This window comes from Paramormyrops kingsleyae, chromosome 2 (genome assembly GCF_048594095.1).
Source record: "Paramormyrops kingsleyae isolate MSU_618 chromosome 2, PKINGS_0.4, whole genome shotgun sequence".
Classification (NCBI taxonomy): Eukaryota; Metazoa; Chordata; class Actinopteri; order Osteoglossiformes; family Mormyridae; genus Paramormyrops; species Paramormyrops kingsleyae.
The window spans coordinates 30,648,975-30,671,207 of NC_132798.1; the positions used below are offsets into that span (position 1 = coordinate 30,648,975).

A 22,233-nucleotide genomic window follows, 5' to 3' on the forward strand; every position below is an offset into this window, starting at 1 on the left:
AGAAAAGTAAAACACAGAAAATGTATCTGAATAGTCTGATTTGTCCTTTTATAATTCTTGTACATTTTCTTTAGCAATGAAAAATTACTGTGTGGTGAATAAAATCACATTTTAAATTAAGACTTGAAATGTTCGCGTGGTACTGCCTAATTTTTATGGGGGCAAAATGACGGAGACTTGCAAGTCAAAAGTGGCTGTGAGCACATGAATAGTGTGGGGCAGGTGCGCAGTAGCATCCTGTGGCAAAGTGAAGTCTTAGGAGAGGTGCAGTCTTAGCATAATGTGCTAAACAGCTGGGTCCCATCACTTCTCATTGTGTGCCAGAAACAGACATGGCTGACAGAGTGATGCACACAACCTATCCTTGCCTAATGACTGTGCAATTCTCCATCATTATCTCCATCATTAAGAAATTAGGGGACAGAAGGTATTTACTGTAAACCTGCCACCTCCCAAGGAGAGAGAAATTAAAACTGATAAATGCAATCTCACTGTCTATGATCCTGCTGACTCCCAGATCCAGTATATACAACCTTAACCGTCATTAATATCCTGTAATTGGCTTGGATCTCCACCACGCGCATTAAGATGCTCTTCAGTAAGAGACATTGTGATGAATATCACCGTCTAACCGCTCTAAGGCAGACTCCTCCTGTTCTAGTGTGCTGCACCGTGTAAGCAAAGAGGAGGGTAGGCTAGCTTCCTGGAGAGCAGGTGCTAACACCATACTAGAAGAAATGATATAAGTTCTTAAATGTAATTTATCTTCCAAAATGTTTTAAGGTAAGCAGAGAGCTCATGGTAGTTTTACTTACACAAAAATAACCAATCGGATTGGAGAGGAGGTGGGTCCAAGCAACTAGAGGAGGCAGGACTAAGACATCCGATTGGTTGGTCATGCCTCCTGTAGTTGTTTCGACCCACCTTCTCTCCAGTCTGATTGGTTATCTCTCTAAACCAATCATTTTTCCTTCTGCCCTCAAAACTCCCATGAGCAGAGATTACTGTATATGTTTATAATGGGACAGCGTATTAAAATAGCATTTTATTTCATTTTAAACAATGGTGGAAATACATTGTAGGTTCAAAAACTTGATTTATAATTTGATAAGGATATATGGACAGCAGAATACATCCATTTTGCAATGGCCTTGCTCAAGGGTCATTCAGAGTTATGACTACTCTGCCAAGGATAGGATTTAAACCAGCAACCTTCTGATACCAGAAGGCCTAACCCGCTGTGCCACACACTGCCCCCCTTTCCATCAAAGGGTACATAATGTGCACACGCAATTATACCCTACAGACAATATGGAGGCACTAACTAGTCCACCTGCATCCCTTTGTGGTGGGGGATCAAAACCCAGAGACATGGAAGCACATACAAACTCCCCACACACAAGGGAAATGGGATTTAAACCCCCAAATCTGGCCACATTGCCCCATGGATAAACCACCAAAACAGTGTATTTAGCTTTAGCTTTTTTGGAAAATCCCCAGAATGTCTCTGTTTATGTCACCATCTAAATGAAGGCAAGCAGGCAGTGAGCCCAATACTATTGGAAACAGAAGCATAATACATTAATAACGAACAAATGTATGGATGTGTCTCTGATATAGCAATCATAGGCTTGATAATTGTAATTGAAGTTTTAATTTTGGTCCCAGAGGTGCCTGGCAGAGTCTATCAATTACAGCTTTAATGCAGTGGCCATCTGCAGCTGCAGCCACACGGAGTCGTGTCTGAACTGCTGCGGCCCCCACACCCAACCGCACTCCACCCCCCTCCACTGACACCATGGTTCAAACAGCTCATTATAGTCACTCTGTTCCTCCCCATACAGAAATGCTTTTCATTAGGAGATGCCTGTATGTTTGTGTGTGCGTGTGTGTGTGCGTGTGCGTGCACGCTTGTGCTCGTGTCTGCAATAAATGAGCACCAAATGAGCAGGTGTCTTGAGAAAGCTGTACGACGCAGCTACTAGTTATTATTTATCTACATTACAGTGCTGAGACTTTCTCATCTACTGTAGTTAGTGCACTAGCAGGTAAATCAACTGAAACAGCAAACTTGCAATTTTATTTAAGCAACTGGCAAATTCACGAGAAAACATGCGCACTGTTCAGCTGAATTCACTATAGAGTGCAGCAGGAAGCCACAGGCAGGCTCCGAAACGCTGCTAAATCCCCATTTTGTTTTGTGTCATGAGAAGTTCGTGCTCTAGTTTGAAGAGGAATGGACGATTCAGGTGCAGTAGGGATGCAGAGTAGCAGATTTCCCGAGTGCAGTGGAGCAGCGCGCTCCGAGAAATCCACGTGCATCCGAAACTTTCCAGAAGAGCAGATGAAGTAAGTCAGACGTTGGCCCGGTCGGCCTACAGCGTCTGGTGCGTGCCAAGCTGTCTGACTGGCTTCGGGGCTGGGGGCCGCATCCTGCCTTCCTGGCAGGCAAGAAGCTAGAACATTTTGAGTAGGAGAAAAATTAATGGAAGTAACGTGTGGGTGTCTTTGCTTGGAGGAATGAGGGCTTGTGAGAAAGAGAGAGAGAGAGAGAGCAAGTGTGTGTGTGTGTGTGTGTGCGTGCGTGTGTGTGTGTGTGTGTTGTGGGAAGTGTGCGGGGGTGGCATGTAAAAGAAATTCAGGTCAGTCTTACAAATACTCACTGGGACTGAGAATATTCCCTGATTCTAAATGTACATCTCGGGCTCTCGTTTCACAATCACAGACAATGAAGTTGAAAGGAATGAGATGAATGAAGATTTTCTCCTCTTATTATCAGGGTCACTAAAGCATAGATGCCGACCCTGTGCTTCAGAAAGATTGCAGACCACTGCTGTCTGAGGCTTTTTTTGTACTGGAAAAAATCCTCAAATTTCTTATGTAAGAGTGTGATAATTAAAGAGCTTTGGGGAAAAAAAAGGTTGACATAACAGAAGTACAGCCTGAATATATAATAAAATCTGTTATAAAGTCATTTAATGGCCGTGAGACTCTGCAAGCCACCCGAACGCGTCTCACAGGAAGCGATTTGGCAAGTATGAACAAATGTTCAGTGTTACAAATGAGCAAACTCTAGTGTGTGTGAGCCAGAGTCTCAGATGGTCAAACGTGGCCCGAGGAGAGGACAGCAGCACACTGCCAGCCACTGTGCAAAGCAAGGCCGACGCTCTTTGGGGTGAGATGTTAAACCAAGGTCCTTGGTACCAATACTGACAGTCCGTTTTGTTTTTTTCCCGAGCCCTGTACTTCTGAGAACTTTGAAGGTTCTTTTTATTGTTTGGCATGGAGAGATGGGCATAGTTAAAGCACCCTGAATATGAGTACATAATACAATCACTTTATTCTGATTCTGGGCTCCATCTGACTTTAGACTTCTGTGTCCCTATACTGTACTGGCGTGCTGTTCTACTGACTAAACTCTATCCATTCATTTTTGTTTCATGGTTGTGTACTCATGGTTGTGTACTGTCTTTGTACTTTCTCTTGTTACGCATTAAATGTTTGCTTGTGCGCACATTACACACCTTGTTGTTGTGTGCACTAGAATATCCTCCTGGGAAAAAATAAAAGTTTTATCTTACCTTTATTTTATTTAAATGAAATAATAACACTATCAGCATTCAACACCCAGAAAAAAATGTAATAAAATTCATTAATGTAGCTGTTCATTGTCCACATTAGAACATCTGCTTGGATAGGCTACACATCGATCACATCCCCCGTTGGGTTCCTTTATGAAATAAATTATGAAAAATTAAACTGGCTTCTAAAATGTTAATGAGCAAATAAGCCAGTTATTGGAGTGTACATAACTTACATATCTTTCCTATTTTAAGCCTGGATATCACACATTATAATACAGCAAGTGAATTAGTGAGAAAACTCATCACATACCCCCGGAAGAATAAGCCTGCAAGTAAAAGCTCAAAAACTGGGCGAGTTTTGATAGTTAATTTATTTAAACAAGCAAAGGATTTGGGAAGAAGAACACAGACTTCCTACCTATCTTGCCTCTTTCCTCAAGGGGGCGATGTGATGACTATTGGCCCAGCTTGCAATAATGATTTTGATCATTCTGGGATCAGCAAATTCTCAGGCCTATAGTGTAGATGTAGTAGCTGCTGTACATTTGTGGTTGTTTGCTGTCTTCTTTTAACAGTCATCGGCATGACAACTACAATGAATGGGAGGTTTAAGCATTCAACACCACACTTAGTCATTGGTCAAATGTAGTGTCATCCTGCAGGCAATAAGAGTTTCGCAGAGCAATTTTTAACAGCCCTATTTATACAAATTTTGGTTTATAACCTTGGTTTCAATAGTAGCTAATTAACAGTTTAGCTGAAAAACATATAGAGTAATCACTCCAAACTAAAACAGGCATATTTTCAGTTTAAAGGTGAATGCTTAACTGCGTACCAGTTATGTCAATCCCTGTCTATAAACATACAGTTACAATATAGCGATACACCAAAAGGTGAATATCAAGGTAACTGCTACAGTATATCTAGCTGTAAACTGACACTAAAATAACCAGATGAAAAAGGGATCACGTTCCCGTTCATCTGAGGGTAATTTAAAGTTCAAAAGGAGTTCAGACAAGCAAGATGAGTCAAATATACAAAGATCACTCCTTTACGGAAGAAAAGATCTTAAACAATGATTTCTGAGGTGTAATTGTGTTTATGGGCTCACGTGTCTCATTTAGTATTCCATGCATCTTTATTTTCATTCCACTATTATCAAAGCATTTCCAACTTCAGGGCTCAAATATTACTGTTCCCCCCATTAATAAGATATTATTTTGCAGGGCCAATCAATGAATAGGGAAAGAGACAGAGAGCTTTAAACTTTATAACCTATATAAAAAGGTCCACTCTGCCCTTCAACCTTGAAACGTTTAACATGATACAGACAGTTAACTGGTTATTTTTCATCTCTGGTGTTAATCTTCAGCTTTTATAGTTAGTGTCTTCCTCTGCCCACTGTCTATATGAGTGTCTATAATTACACTCAATCTACTCCACAGTTCCAGTGGACATGCACTGGCAGAAAAATACGGTACAGCCCTGGTACCAGTTTACAAGATACAAACAACAATAATGTACCCCCAATGGTACAAAAAAGTTCCTTAGGCAGCCATTTCTGTACCCTAAATTATTCTAAAACGTACATTTACCTACAGCTAGGGTATAACTGGCAGACCCTTGAGGGTGCAGCTCCAGTGACAAGTAATTGTACCCTCAAATGTTTTCCTGACAGTGTGTTCACACGTTTTTGAGACATGGCTAGCAAATGAACACACAGGCTTGGTCGTTGGAATTACGGCATTTTGTTGGTAACAGTAGAGGCCAAACAACAAATATTCACATTCTCTTTTTTTACGGACAGGGCAGAAAATCCACCCAGACGTGTGGGAAGCTGTGGTCCCAGCAGCGGCCAAACAAGCCCCTCGTCTCGTCACATCAGCACGGCCTTCAGGCGTGCAATAATTAAAGTAATTCGAAATCTCACAGGCCACTGCACAGATCTAATGGTGCTCATCTCTTCATCCTGTAGCCCAGGAGCACAAGATACTGCGATTTGCTCCAGAAACTTCTACTCTCACCCTGAAGCCTGAGACTCGTACATAACGCCCCTTGGATTTAAACTCTTTCAGTCAGCATGACAGATTTGTTTTCTTATTTCATGTTAATCTCCTTGGGGTAGAGTTCTGTTCGTGTATTGGCTATAATTGTGCCAAATTCTATGAGACTTGAGGTTCTTTCGGTCGGTCGACAAACATGATACCAATATCCACGGCGACACTGTTCCCAGCGTGAGATATGTTAAGCTTCTTTCCAATGCTTCCATCATCATGTCAGTTACAGATTTGCAGCATAAACCAGCTGCGGGCATCAATGTCTTAATTCAAGACTCAAGATTCAATTCTTTATGTACAACAGTACAATGATATTGGGATAGCAGCTTTGCGAGCAGTGCAAACAAAACACAAGAAATGTAATATTTAACTATATGTGCAAAATACAAAATAGTCAATAAAAAGGTGCAAAATAATGGGAGTTTACGATCAAATACACTGAAATACACAGAAGACTTTAAATGAATCAGACGGATTATAAGCACTGTGACGGGTTGGTGCCCCATCCTGGGTTGTTCCCTGCCTTCCGCCTTTAGCTTCCAAGATGGGCTCTGGATTCCCAGTGACCCTGAATAAAACAAACAGTTGAGGCTGAACAGACCGGGAATTAATGGAGAAGAAGCGTTTCAATGAAGAAGAGACAAGAGCTTTATTCTGCTATTCAAGACAGATGCTCCGCAGCTAAGATACAATAAAGTAGTCAATTGGGAGACAGGACAGAAAATTAGGACAGGGCAGCGTGAGAGAATGACCACTGCCAAAGGCAAACTCGTGTGGTACAGTCAGGTGTAGACTGGGCTCAAGTGTGACAATGAAGGCTACCAGAGATCTTATGTGGAGACCAGCGTCATCTGGTGACCTTGAATGATACATAATTCGACATATTAGTCAATATTAGTTTTCTCAGATGTTTCTTTTTAGAAGAGTATTGGAAAAAAAAAACTAACTTGGGAGACAGTTCAGCTCTAGCACTCTTCTGTCAAAGCACTTGATCACAGTATTAATTTTGTTAGCATATTTTGATTTAGTCTTAGTCTTTTGAAAAAAATGCAGTTTAATTTTAGCCATCTTTTAGTCATCTAATTTTATTTTTAGTTTTAGGCTCGATTTAGTCGATGCTAATTACAGGATGTTTAGTCGACGAAATCTATTTTACATTTAGTTGACAAAATCTACAGTACATGCAGTCAATCAAACTATCAGGTTTAGTCATATTTTAATACACATTCTTATTTTCACATGTACACACATACACACACACCAGGGTCTACCTCTATCTGTTCTGTATCCATCTGTAAAACTGTTATTAAGGCATGTCATTAGGTTTGAACACATGCTCTTTAAGGACACAGATGGTTGTAAAGGCTGTAATACGAAACATTCCACTAATTCAAAATGACTTTATATGATTTTTATTTAACAGTAAATAAAATATAAATAAAACCAAAATTTATTTGGAAACAACATACTTGCACATGACACATCTTGATTCATATTATAAGTAAAAACACCAGTGCATAGAACCTGAATACAGAAAACTGAAGTGTCATCTCTCAAAAACACAAACAGATATCAGACTAGTCAAAATCAACAGGCTGGTGCTCATTCACGACACTGAACACAGTTCATGACACTGAACTTTTCAAACACATTAAAATAAAAATCAACTATTTTGTTTCTATTTATTTCATTCTGCTTCATGTTTGTGATGTTTATCCGTTATTACTGCAGGCAGCTTGCAGAGTCTTGTTTTCTATCACATTATATGTGAACTTTATCGATATGTCAGAATGTTTTTTTCCTACCTGAAGCCGTCTGTGGCCTGGATCAGGTTATTAGTACCTCATATTCCCTACCGTCAAATGCTCCAGACATTCTAAGGTTCCCCATGGTAAAAGTTGCCCCAGCCTAGCGCAAATGTAGCAAGTTTATACACAGACTTTAAAGACAAACTGCATGGTTTACACTCTTGAAGCTAGTTAGATCAACATTATCTAATCATGCACGACTTCAGTCAACACTAACTAAAGATTCTACTTCTGAATGAATCAATTTAAAATCTCTTCCTGACATTGTCTTTTTTTCAAAGAAAGAGTCAGTACATTTCGATTTTTGGCATCATAATTTTATTTTTTTACTCTCATCTTGGTTTCATCAATTAAATTCTCCTTATGATTTTCGTCACCAAAATTAATACTGCTTGATCAAATTGATTGAATAGATCTTTGACAGGCATTAGAAAGCTGTCGCCTGATAAGAAACACTTAGGTCTAACACGTCTGACCTTTTCCGTAATTATGTGATTAAGTATTGACATGACGCTAAATTGCCCTTTCATTGTAAGGCTTTCTTGTAGCAGAGGCATGGTAGCTACACTGCCTCGTTACTTCAGGTTGAATTGTTCAGTCATGGCTTGTTGAGATGTGATCGTAACACTAAAACACAGGTTGTTTGCATTCTGCATACGCACAGACAAATAGGCCTGATTTATGCTGGCTAAAAAGGTCATTTTCAATTTCTGTGTAGAAATGATCTTTTCCCACAATGCAATAAACATTTGTCTGATGCCTTCATTGGTTTTATTGGAGCTGACAGTGTAGTTAAGCTGTTTCCCTTTGCTGAGTGGGGTCATGACAGTAACGCTGTGAAAAGCTCCATCTCCGACTTGGTATTTATTGGGATTAGAACGGGAAGGACAGTACGTCCATCTTGAGCCTCAATCCTGTGGACCAAAGGTTCCTACTGACCTTCTCAGGTACATTCATATGTACAAACATCAGGACACAGGAGGGGCCACCAGGGTCTTGTAAAAGAACAGGACTCTGAAGCCATTTTCTTTCTTCCATGATGTTTTGCACGAAGAAGAGTCAAATAAAATTACATATACGTAACTGTAACACGTGGACCTACATGTGACAGTGAAAAAGATACTGCTTGTGTTTGTGTGCGGATAACACAGTGTGTACTTGCTTTTAAATAAGCAATTAAAATTTCTACAATGAGATTTCGTTCACCTGGGTTGATAACAGATGGGAAATGACCTGCAAGGATTCTATTAAAACTCATGTGAAGCGTCCTGTTCCATCTCCAGCAGGAAAGTGATACAAGGGTGTCATTAATATTGGAATATCACCCTTCCCTTTTGTAGCGGAAGGTCAGCGTGACTATGTCCTTCCAAGGTTAAGTAATCATGTCTTCAGAATGGGACGTTGGTACAGGCTTCTGCTCTTTTCTGACCTATGCTGGAGCTTTGGGAATCCCTTTTGGGAGCTGTCATCTTTTTAGGGCAGCATGGCGTGCAATGTGGGGCAAACGGATAACAATGCAGAAGTGAAGATGTCCTGTATAAGACTTCCTGTGCTGATATGAATCCAGACCATCTGCGTTCCCAGCTGGAGTGCCAGCGATGGTCTGGCACCAGTACTGCGGCATATTTACAGATCTAAACACAAATGGCTACTGCCTGATTGTTTCACGATTCATTAGTCAGACAAGCTCCCCTCTCCCGCCAGCCCAGCTGTTACAGAGTAAACCTTTGTCACTTAATAGGGCTGGTTATTGCTTTCCATCAAATTTATTGATCTATGTCAGACACCTTTTAGGTTGAGCCGCGAATCAGACCAGCCCAGAGAACAGTGTAAATGATTGTTTTTACAATGCCGATGTATCTGATCACAGAGATAGGGATCTTAACATCACTCTATGAGACAAAAGAATGTTTAACATTTATTGATTTATTACACATCGTGCATTTAACACTTCAACATATGAAACTCTTATCCTAGAAGATGCGTTTTACATTACACCATGAAATGCCCAGGAGTCTAAATTTCTGATCAAATACCATGTAAAAAAGATGCAGCTCCATTGAACAGCACAGTGAAATTCATGAGGACTTGGGTTGACTTGGTTTGAGAGGCTTCCGTGCTATACCACTTTACATTTCATAATCCCTATAAAAACATGCAGCAGTCTGAATGCTTTGTAGTATTCATAAGCCACTTAATTATAATTTAGTTTTTAAGTAATTGCATTATAAAAAGAACTTCTGCATGTTCTTTGATCAGCTCTTACCATTTCTTATAGTATATAATGATTCAGTATTTCTGACACAGGCTAGGAAAGGTTTAGCCACCATTTTACTGAGAGGCACATTTCAAAATGAGTTCACCAAATCTGCAGTAAAATCATGACAATTTTTAAATCCACTCTTGCATGCCCCCCCACCCCCACCTTGCACGCCTCTTCAACACAGCTGAGGCACTAACACAACGTTAGTGTTACTGCATATGGGAAGAATGAGCACGTGACAAGGCAGGTCGAGTCTTTTCACCAGCAGCCCGATCGATTTCAGGACAAATGTTGCTACACATCACTACTTTGACCTGGGACTCAAATCATAGTCTCCTGCTGGCCTGCTGCCATCGATCCTGCTCAGTATTATACATTCACATCTCTGTGTCACAGTCAATGGGAGCCATATGGTGGTTTTAATGCTGATCTGTAAGCTGATTATTAGTTAAACATGTATTTCATTCATTAACTGCCTGAAAAAATTTTGCCGATCGTCGCAAGATATTCGCATGCCTTGGGTCTTTAAAGAACACTAAGTGCGTGTTGCATTGCTCTTACGGATTTCCACATATGTCTGCCTATCTCCTCTTCCTAGAACCGTATCTAAATGAGACTGTATGCTAGAACAGGCATTACATGCCTCAGAATTTTAAATTCATTATAACTCATTAACATCTTATTAGCATATTAGTACATTCAGGCCCTCAACCATTGCTGATTGATCATGTTGATTGATGCACTATTAATTTCCTCCAAACTCAATTGAACCTTTTATGAATATTGGACATCAAAGTGGTACTTGTTTAATTAGTGGTGCCACCTTTTTCCAGATGTTCAAGGGCCTCCTTAATGGTAATATATAAATGACATATGCTGGTTTCCAACTAAAAGCTATAAAGAAATGTTTAATTGAGGGAACCATTGAAATAATTTGATTTGCTCCTGACATAAAATGCCTTTTACAAGAGTACTGAGCTGCTCTCTTTCAGATCACCCATCACACAATGATAGTGAGGTCTTAATGTATATTTGTATGCATGTATATATTACACATGTGTAGCACTGAGTGTGTGTCTGCCTGCAAGCGTATTGACATTAAATGAGGTATACTGTTGATCTCTCGTCACACATGAAAACCTACTTATTCTACATATTCTACAGAAATGAAACCTAAATATTCTACAGAAAACTGTGGTGGTTGAGGTGAGAGTTGAGGAGCTTCTTCCAGCTAGCCTGAGCTGTTAAGCTCCTCTGAAGCCACCTTCAGGAGCTGTGTCTTGGACAGAGGTGACCTGACATGGTGGACACCCAATCCAGCACAATGCCTGCACAATAAAACTTTGATCATAAGCAATAATGAGATGCTGAGTCTTGATTTAAACATTTCTTATATATGTTTTATTTAAAAGTATGCATTGAAAAAATCCATCCATTCATCCATCCATCCATCCATCCATCCATCATTAATACATTAAAATATTGTATGTAAATGGATTATTTTCAGTCATAGTCATGTAAGGGAGATTTTACAGTACATATGTTTGATTGTCTAATGTGTCTGTGTGTGTGTGTGTGTGTGTGTGTGTGTGTGTGAGCGGGTTTACCTATCCTTATGGGGATATAATGTCCCCATAACGTGATAAATATGTGTTTTTTTTTCCCTTATGGTCCTTGTCCCCATAAGGGAAAACTCTATTTTATAAAAATCGGTGACTGCTATGAAAAAACTAAAAATGCAAAAACTCTTGTATTTTGTTAGGTTACTTATGGTTATGGTTAGGGCAGGGTAGGGGTTAAGGTTGTCATAGTTAGCGTTAGCATTTTCCCCATTGAAATGAATGAGCGGTCCCCATAAGGATATGTTTACCCTACACATGTGTGTGTGTGTGTGTGTGTGTGTTGTGTGGGTTTGCACAGATCACATTTTAGAACCAAATTGTCCCCGAAAGTATAGTAAAACCTGAAATTTTCCTACTTTTGGGGACATCTTTTGAGGTCCCCATTTGCATAACCTCAGTTTTACAAAAATTTGTGAATGCAATCAAAACAGTAAAAATGCCAAAAGTCTTGTATTTGGGTTAGTTATTTATCGTTAAGATTAGGGCTGGGTAGAGGTTAAGGTTGTCATGTTGGGATTAGAGTTTTCCCCACAGAAATGAATGGAGAGTCTCCACAAAGTTATAATTACAAACCTGTGTGTGTGTGTGTGTGTATACATATTTATATATTTATATTCATACATTTGCCCAGGCTAGTCATCTATTTAGTCTACGCTGAGTGTGAGATCTGCATGTACGATCTGCATGCTGTCTAGGTGCAGAAGCCAGGTGGTGACAGGGAAGATTCTGTACCCGCATGTACCTGCATGTACCCGCTTGTATCACTGCAGAGCTGCGTGTGCCTGTTAAAATTCTGGGCCATTGCCCAGTCTGGATTGCTATCGTCCCTAGAGCCCTGTTCCCATGAATGGGCCCCGGGGGGCTGGGGTGGGGGGGGGGTGGTGGTTGCTGGCTACTCAAAGCCCTTTACTAAGGTCATTATATCCTCCACACTCCACATATCCTTAGAAGAATCCTGACAATGAGAATGTACATTATAGCTAATGATGCCAAGAGTTGCTGAGTGAGAGGCTCGTATGGTAGAGGGAAATATATGGTCAGGATTTAGAAAGGCCACTTGTGTAATCAGCTGTAAAAGCAGTGTGCTGTATGAAGGTCAGAGCAGATTTCCTGGGGTTCAGCAGATGAAGGCTCACTTAACTTCTACGTGGGACTGGTTTATATTTGAAATTGCATGGGAGGGTGCTGCATGATTCTGGCATTTACTTATTTTTGACATCAGTTATATCATCATCACCTTGAATAAAATACATTAACTACTTTATAATTGCTGTGATGTTGCCGTTAAACTGGTTGTTGTGTATTATCAGTTGGTCACAGTGCACATACTTACTCCATGTGCTTAGGAAGTGTAGCTCCCATCTAACTGGGAATGAAAGATGAACGACAGTGTAACTATTCAGTTTCACAATTTGGTAACTGAATCATTAATGTAAGCACTGTGACCTAGTTTAAAATAGCTGCTGACCTAGTATTGGTAGCTCAAATAATAATAATAACGTTTTTTTAAGTTTGACTTTTAAATCTAAGGAACATAAGTACGATGCTGTAAAGTCGGCTCTCCTGTCCAGCTGGGGTGGGCTTGCTGCTGCCTTCTGCTACGTCACACAGTGGGGTTTGGGGTCCCACAGTCACTGCACTTTGGACCCTGAGAAACAGCAGGACTGGCTGGTATTGCACCTTGTGGTCTTAGACTGAGAAACAAATTATACCAGCATTAACTTCCTTATTTGACAATTTTGAAAATGATAAAAAAATATATAAACATGATGTCTATTGATGTAATAATTAACATTAACATTATTACAGTTGATAAATGCATCAATACACATATTAACACAAAAGACCTTTTCTGACCAAAGTTTAAAAAGCACCTCATCACAGCTGAGTGACGTTATTCTAGCCTTAGAGGACATTTCTCTCAATCTGGCTGTATGGTCAAACTTGGAGTCTTTCAGGAAGTAGGTTAACATCCCTGTACAATCCAGGGCTCTACATGCAATTCTGCAGCAGGGTGGGGATCCTAACTGGCTGCTATGCCAGCAAATCAACTCTTTCAAATCATATTACTTTTGCTAAGCTGAATATAAATTCTCCATTCTCATCAAGCTCTCACAGTATGGTCTCCTCTGACTGATATTGGCTCATCATACTTAATCTAGGGTGAAATTTCCTAGTCTGTGCTAAATGACTTGCAGCCTTCATGAGAGAAAAGATATTTATTTTTCTCAGGGCTAATGACCTGTCCCCCAGACCCACCCACTGATGGTTATTTACTAGAGCCCAGATGCTTGGGCTCAAAATGAGTGGTAATGTCAGCAGGGCCCATCTTTCAGCTGGCTTCCTGATTGAATCCGAGTGATCCCATTGACATTGACTCTGTGACTTTTAAAGCCATTACCTTCTGCAGGAGATGATCACCTCATCAGAGCTGCGAGCCGACAGCTGATTAGCAACAAATTACTGACAGGACTGAGTGCTGACATTAGTGGGAAGGAAGCGGCAAATAAGACGGGATGGAAATAGGACGTTTCACCCAAGACTGACTGCTCTGCGATGCACATTGTGTGGTTCTGAATCAGGGTGGGAATCAAGCTACATTCTTACACGCTAAACACTAAGCATTTACTGTATTTTTATACATATACAACCATTGGTTATTCAAAAAACAAATACAAGATGTTTTAGACTGTCCGGCAGTTCAAAAATGGCAGAATCACGGCTCAGCATTTTTTGTGTTCCTTTGCCTTCCTCTCCCTTTGAATTTCACTCAGAGTGCTGCTAGTTTTTCACCACCTTCAGTTGGTATCATTGGGCTTTGGAATGTGCCAGACAGCTGCCTGATCCATACTTTCCGATAAACACGACTGCTAACAAGCACACAAACTAACCATAAAATAAAATTGCTTCATTGATATGGCCAACTAATGCACATGGGAGTTTACGTAAAAAAAAATGTTCTTAGGACAGAAGGAAAAATGATTGGTTCAGAGAGATAACCAATCAGATTGTAGAGGAGGTGGGTCCAAGCAATTAAAGGAGGCGGGACCATCCAATCAATCAAGCAAACATCCATAGAGACCTAAAATTTTAACCTGTTTAAGGCTGATATCCCATCTTTCAGACTAGAGTGATTTCCAGGGGATTCTTCGGATTTACCCAATTGGGCACTGTAAGGGGGGGGGGGAAGTTAGGACGATTCCAAGGGCCCCGGTGTGACAGGAGACCTAAAAAATTTGGAAAATAATTAGATTGACCTGGACTGGGGGGTCTAATATGATATGCTCTCATGGGGCCCGAAATCTTTAGCAACGCCCCTGATGGGTACCGTTGGATGTTGTAGAGCCTCTGGAATAAAAGTGCGTTGAAAATTTATTTCCATGATATTCTGTTTCTGCGATATATGCTGCTGACCGATGCTGAGATTTTTCTTTCTATGAATCCATTTGGGGACTACAAACATGACGCCGTTTACCCAGAACTAGGAAGAATGGTCTCAGCTCTTTATTGGCTTATAGTTCTGTCAATCAGAGCCCAGATAACTTGTTGGATTTAAGGTAGTCACACAACAGACAGGAACGAGTATGTATGATTTTAAACATTAAACATTATTCACTTTACCTGCAAAGAAAATGTTAGCGGATTTACAGTCAGTGGAACTAAATTTAGCAGAAGCTAATCGGTCTGCTAATGGTTTTCAAAGTTGGTGGAAACAACAAGCAACAAACATGAAAAAGTAGCAGGTAGCGGATTAACGGAACCCTGCCCGCCACTGCTGCTGAACCCTTCATCTTGGGAATGGTTAGCAGAAGCTGTAGCAGATAACACCTCAACATTGCCTGCTCCCATTTTTTAACTGTATTTTTAAAAACCAGCACCAACCATCTGACTAAGAACCATTATATATATCTCTAAGCAGAAGAACAATAAAAACAGGAAAAACATGAATTTGGATGGAACATGTAGATAAGTAATTCATGTGTCGTGTTTATGCAGAATGCCTTGCTTGTCTTTCTGATTACATTTATGTAGTGAGTGTGCTGTCATTCTGTGCAATTGGAAGCATCTCTGACTGCTTACAGTCCTACAGCTAGAATTCAGCGGAGGCCCTTCAGCTGAAATTTGTCGAGGGTGTGTTTGATCACAGAAGGCCCAAGATGGATGTTGACAAAGGCTAAACCATTAGGTCCCTGTAGCAGTCCTCTGAGGATTGTGGTGTTTAAGCCAGTAATGGACTTGTCCTTGGTGTCCTGGTTTAGTAGCGCTCTGGAACGTCTGTCACTTGTCTGGATGGGGTCAAGATTGGATGAAAGTATGCTTGCCTTAGGAGTTCATCCGCCAGGGCGAACCTTCAGCTGGTTTTTAGGCAGTGCCGAAATCATTGCTCAGCCTGCAAACTCAAATTTGGCTAGACTTTAAATCTATTGGGATTCTAGTGATTCCCTGTTGCTCGTAGATGAGTACTTATCTAAAACCATCGTATCTGACTGTTCATGTATTATGCAATACCTCTTGCTTCTTTCGTTCGTGCTCTTATCCTTTTATGTCACTAGTGATACCAGTTACATCACTGGTTTTATCAGGAAGATGCTTCTCTCTCCCTTAAGTGCTTCAGTACATCTGGCTGTGTTTTTTCCCCTGTCTGTACTCCTAGTGCATCCAAATTGCCAGATTCCCACAGCTGAGGTTGTGAGGGTCGGACTCCTCCACGTTGTAGAGAAATGTTTTAATTACCACTTGATTAACCACAGGTAATATGCAAAGTGCTACTTCACTAAACAATTAAAGGCTGAGGTAAAAAGCAGAATACTCCACCACCCTCAAAGTTGTAGGTGCACATTCAAAGTCATGGTTGAAATGCACCACCAGATTTCATTTCCCTCTTTTACATAAACAGATAATCCCATGTAATAAAAAATCCATCAAACAAAGGTGAAATGGATCAATTTTCTTTTCCAAGATAAATCTCACGTTTTACACTGACAGGATCATTACACAAGTCACATTTCTGAAATGATGTATTTTAAAAACCCAGCTTTCCAATCTCCTTTAAGAAAAGCTTATACTCTGGGCAATAAAGTACATTAGTGCACAATATGATACAGTCCATGAAGATCAGGGTTTGATGAGGGTTAGAGAAAGATCAGCATATTTTAGAGCACATCGCAGTCCTGCCGTTATCACTGTGGAGTCACTGTGCCTTCCATCTTAATGGCATTCTATGGTGTTAAAGAGTAAACTGGCTTTTCCTTTCATTTATGTCAATGGACAGCTGCAGTCCTTCAGCCCTGTACAGTACATGGTGCCAAAAGTGTAGGAAGGAAAGAATTGCAATTATTTCAGACCATACATATTAACTTCTATACCGAAGTGTGACCTTGAGACGGTTCATATTGTACATGATTGGTACACTGGATCCTTCTTGGAGGAAAATACCAATTTTGACGAAATACTGAAATCCAGAAAACTTGTAATGGTTCTGACCGCCACGCGGACAATTATTTTCACGGTATCTTCTCATTCAACGTTAAATATCAGCATAAACATCTATTTAATATTAATGTACTCGGTAAGAAGAATAAAATGCAATTATCTCCTCCATGTGCACTGGATGAACGAGTGAGATAACTGGAACTGTATTGCAAAGAACTAGCTTCAAAACTAACTGTGGAATGTGCAAATTCCATGGTGATATAGAGTCGTTATATTTATTGTGTTTTAAAATCATTTTAAAGCTTTAATTTACGCGTAGTTCTAGATTATTGAATTGCAACATCGCCATCTGGCGGAGCGTCCGAAGAATTGCTTTGGTTGTTCAGCCACAACCAAACACAAGGGGACACGGTTGCATATCCTCGGTGTTATTGTTCTATAATTTGTCTGTTTTTTTTTTTTACATATATATATAATTCATTTAATGAGTTTAAATCTACATGTAATTTTACAAACCAAATTTTTACTTCTATTTGAATTCTAAATGGATACGCAGTAAGCCGTATCTGTATAAGTTTAAATTTGATATTTTGCTTTATTTTGATATATTGAAGTTTGAGATCGTGGTACAGCCTAAAGCATGTTCAATCGGCAAAAGTGCAAAAAGGGGTTTTCTGCTCCGATTTCCTCCGACAAACCAACTGAACAGGAAAAATGGTGAATTATTTGTCTAAGTCTCTCTTCTTTTTTACAGCACCGTGAGCAGGATATTACAAAGATGAAGAATTACAAATAGTCTGATATTTTACGTTTGACAATATTTTACGTTGATACTGCATTAACGGTTTATTGATATTTCACCTGGAATTAAATCAGAAAAAAAAATTAAGTACCAATATAAAATGAAGGTTTTCTAAACTATTTCAAGTGTATTTACGACACATACTGAATAATAGTTCGTCTCGATGTGCTACACTTCATACGCTTTAATACCGGACGACTATGCAAGCGATAATATCTCCTGTATAGGAGCCTATGATCGTAATCAATAATGTTACCTTCACTGGAACATGGCTTTTTATTGCACGTGTACCATGTGATGATTCCTTAATCAGTGAATTTATAAGACAATTTTTTTGGCTTATAATAAAAAGAACGGTATCACCAGGGCTACTAAACTTGCACGTTCATGAAGAGAATTTTATTTAACAATTTATGAAGGACAGAGCATTACAATACAGTTTGAAGTCCAAATGCTTATTTAATTCAGATAAATGTGAAAGTAAAATTAATTTCGTTTTTAAATACATATCTGGGAATAATAATAATAAAAAAACAAATTTTCTTAAATCAATATTAAAATGCAGCAGTAATGTTGTAAGGGAATGTACACCATAGGTGTTGAATTATTTATATATATATATATAGTGTTGGTCTTTATTTTAAACATGTCTCTAAAGATCAGTAAATATTATACCAATATATTCATGTAGTGTAGATTGCCCATTTATCTGTCTCATGGTGAAGCACTGAGCACAAGACCCTGGGTGGGGTGCTAGCCCAAACATACACACCAACTCTCCTGTCAGGACCACCTACACGGAGTGTCTCTAGACCATGGGGGGAACCGGAGCACCCAGACAGAACCCACAAGAACTAAGGGAAAGCAAACAAGCTTAGCACAGACAATGCCAAGGCACAGAACTGAAGGCACACCATGCAAGATTCAGATCACAAAGCTACCAGCAAGTTAGAAAGAAAATAGAAAATGTGTTTCGAATTATATGCATATTGTGTACTGTTTAATTCTTTCTCAAATTCAGAGTAATTAGACTTCAGTCTAATTTTGGTTCAGAAAATGACAGTGGGAAGGTTTTATCATTTGTAATATATACTAATTATTACAAAAGATTTATCTAGTAACAGTAAGTGGCAAAAGCTATGATGGATCATTATAAAGGTTTTATGACAATAATAATACTTACATTCATCCATCTACCTGCTTTTCCTGGATGGGGCTGTGAGGGTCTCAGACCCTATTCCAGGCCACATGGGTCTCCAGCCAGAGAGCATGACAGGCAGGGGGATTAATCATTCAAAAACACAATTAAATTATCTCAAAGTTCTAGTCAAAACCATGGACAGGGTTTGCTTCTGTGTACTTCTCTAGTGTCTTTCCGCAAAGGGTATGACATCGTTTAACATTGTTTACTCGAGAGGGAACAAAATGTTATGTACTCTCATGGGCATCATGATACATTATGTAAAATTTATGAATGCTGGATCCACTCACGCTTAAGCATTAATATTCATGATCTGCCTGTATAATAATTTTTCAACTGCAAGGCTTTCAGCTATTAGAAGAAGAAAGGCTTTTCAGCATATCCTGGGTGCCTTAGGTGTCATTGGTCTTGAGACCATCGGCAGATAGTTTACAAAGAGAGCATGAAAGCAAGATGTAGGAATCCCACCAGACAAGTAGAAATTTACCACAATGGAACAGGCTGTAGGATCTGCTTATTAAATATCTCATAAATAACCTTGAGTAAACACCAGTCTGCTTGGTCAAACAACATACCCACTCCTCAGTCATCTTATCTCACTAATCAAGCCCAGGAAGCAGAATTAAATAGGATGCCCATCCTACTGAAACAAACAGCAGCATCCCTTGCCAGCTGCATGGAGCAGGACTCCGAATGCATTCCCTTGGGAAGCTGACGCGCTCTCTCTCTCGCTCTCTCTCTCTCTCTCTCTCTCTCTGTGGGCACCAGGGACAGAGTTGTGTCTGCAGCAGATGTCTCATGGCTGAGACTATAAATAAAGTCAACGATTCGGGGGAGCGCCGATGCGCCGGAGAGGTCGGTGACAAGCCTGCCGCTTCTTCTCATCTCTTTATCTCGGAGGACGATACCAGGTTTGTCACTTCCGTATTGGACGTATCCTCATGGTAGGACCGTTTTCACAGGGAAGCAGAATGGGGAGATGTCGGCAGGAGGCATCGACTCCTGGCAACATGTCAGAGACGGGTGGAAGGACAGAGAACAGCACCTCCGGGCACTGCAGGCGAACGCGAGACCAGCAGGACGCCACCATTCTCAGCTAGCTTGGCAGAACTGGCCCAGCTTCAAGGAAGAGTGAATTTTTGTGTGAAAGTGTCTCGGTTAAACAGTTGGTCATTTATTATGAAAGGAGGAAAATGACATACATGTATGTTTGTAGGGCATCTCAGAAGTACAGGTCTAAATGGAGAAGGGTTACTAATAAGCAGTGTACCCTGCAGCGTTAATAATCAAGCACTATTCCTGAATTTAACAATTTATCATGTACTGCGTTTTTTCATGGACCTACTAAATTAGACAGTGAAAAATGCCAGCATGGATTTGGCAAAAATAATTATAATTTGCTTCTTGTAAAAATGGTCATTCTCATCTTGTCAGAACAAAAGTACACAGGAGCTCCCGCATCAGATAATGTAATAAAGCAGAGGTGGTTTGCTGTGACATTTCTGCTGATCAGTCCTTCAGCTGTAGACCATGCCTGGAGGGAAGGCGCCTAAATGTTGCCCACGATGCCATTTATTGTTGACTGTTTTTGCATTCCTTGGTTCTCTGAAATGCCCATTAACTTTGATCCTGTACCTGGAATATGGGGCTGTTACCATGAGATGATATGAGTCTTGGCATTACAGCACACTGGTCTACAGCCTCGCTGTCTATATGGGGTGGTGTATGACAACCAGGATGCTTACGGTGCGCAATAGTTAAAATCTGTTAAAAGTTAAATTTATACACATAAGATCCATCCATCCATTTTCTGAAACCGCTTGTCCAATTCAGAGTCCTATCCGGGAGGCTATAGGAGGCTATAGGGAACAACCCAGGACGGGGCGTCAACCCATTGCAGTATAATTACGATAAAAAGCTTATATACTATAACATGGGTAATGGTGTTTGTATGTAGCTATTTCTAGTAGCAATGCATGATAATTCATAATTTATTATTCCCTGCAAGATTCTCATAATGCTGGTAAAATTCCATTAATAGAGGATTTCTAACACATATGTGAAATAATTAACTTGAGCATCACAGCTGGGGGGGTCTCAGATCTCACACTTTTAAGTATTTGTGAAATCTTCGTTGTGAAGGTCAGCAGGGGGGCTCAGCGCACAACTCTGCTTCACAACCTGCCATGATCACGCATAGCGCCTCTAATTAATGTTTGCAGTGATTAATGATTAACGTTACTGTGACTGCATTTTAACGGAGTGTCTCATTTAAACAGGTACGAACTAAGCGATGCTTGAAACAGTGGCGTTTAATAATCGTTGGCAGAGCTTAATTTGCTTTAATTGTGCTACATATAAGTTGTAGGGATTCATTAGCAGTGTCAGAGTTGTGAATTGGCAGGAGAAATATGCACTGATTTTGTCTGTGGGCTGAGGGACACAAAAAAAGGAGACAGTGACCTTTAATTCATGAAAATGCCGAACCACGTTGGATTTGAATTCCATTTGTTGGATTTTTTTAATTAATTAAAACATATTTTATTAATCACGGTCATAAATGGTCCAAGGTTAGTACTATTTTACTTAAGATGATTAAGTACGATGCTTCATCAGAAAGGAGATGAGCTCTTGCTGTTTGTGTTCGCTTGGTTTCGTCATATTCATCCAAGCCTTTGGGTGTCTTGCCCTGCCAACTGCTATTAGAACTTCGTAACTGAATTTACTCTTCATATGCAGATTTCATCAGGCTTTGTAAGATTAATGTTCAAACCCTGTATTATGTTTTTACAGGCAAGGCTGCAGAGGCGAAGAACCCCCCGATGTGAAACTGGACTTGCGTGACATCATGTTTTGGCATGTTAAGTAGAACTGTAAAGTATGACTGGACTCCAAGTGCATTACATCAGTAAATCGGTTTGCTGCTTAATCACTGACCACAGGTCCTAGTCCTTAGCTGAAGCACTGTTGTGGTCCAAATGATGTGCAGCAAGTTCTTTGCATTACCTGCATTTGCATTTACCGGCACTACCTGTGCTTCTAAGGACATTAATCAACACCTTCCTGATTCAACAGTGCCATGGTAAAATGTCTTTTAATCCCTTTAGTTCTGGATTTTGGTGGCACGCCAGCGTTTGCATAGTTTTCAAATATCTCAAATGTTATGCATGTAATTGTATACTGGGGGTAGCATGAGGCCCAGCAGGGTGGGACACTGTGCCTGTGATTGGAAGGTCAATGGTTCAAATCTTGCAGTCGACAGTGAATTGCACCACTGGGTCCTTGAGCAAGGCCCTTAACTCCCAGATGCCCCAGGGATCAGCTGACCCTGCTTCCTCAAAAATCTGTCGCTTCTGATAAAAGCATCTAGTAAAATGTACTGTAAAGCAACAGATTTTTGGACTGGGTGCTGCAAAATGTTTCATATAATAAAAGCCCTTTAAACATGATGTGGTCTGATGGA

The 22,233-nt window shown here is 40.1% G+C and overlaps 1 long non-coding RNA gene across 2 annotated transcripts; it reads left to right on the forward strand.

Moving 5' to 3' along the window:
* Window positions 1-2,212: 2,212 nt before the first annotated feature.
* Window positions 2,213-22,199, forward strand: LOC140587604 (uncharacterized). 2 transcript variants are annotated; one of them, XR_011989247.1, is made up of 4 exons: window positions 2,213-2,349; window positions 19,539-19,625; window positions 19,733-19,913; window positions 21,564-22,199. It is a non-coding gene; the product is annotated as an uncharacterized lncRNA (long non-coding RNA). The 2 variants fall into 2 exon arrangements; XR_011989246.1 differs by lacking the exon at window positions 21,564-22,199 and having other exon boundaries at window positions 19,733-21,282.
* Window positions 22,200-22,233: the final 34 nt, after the last annotated feature.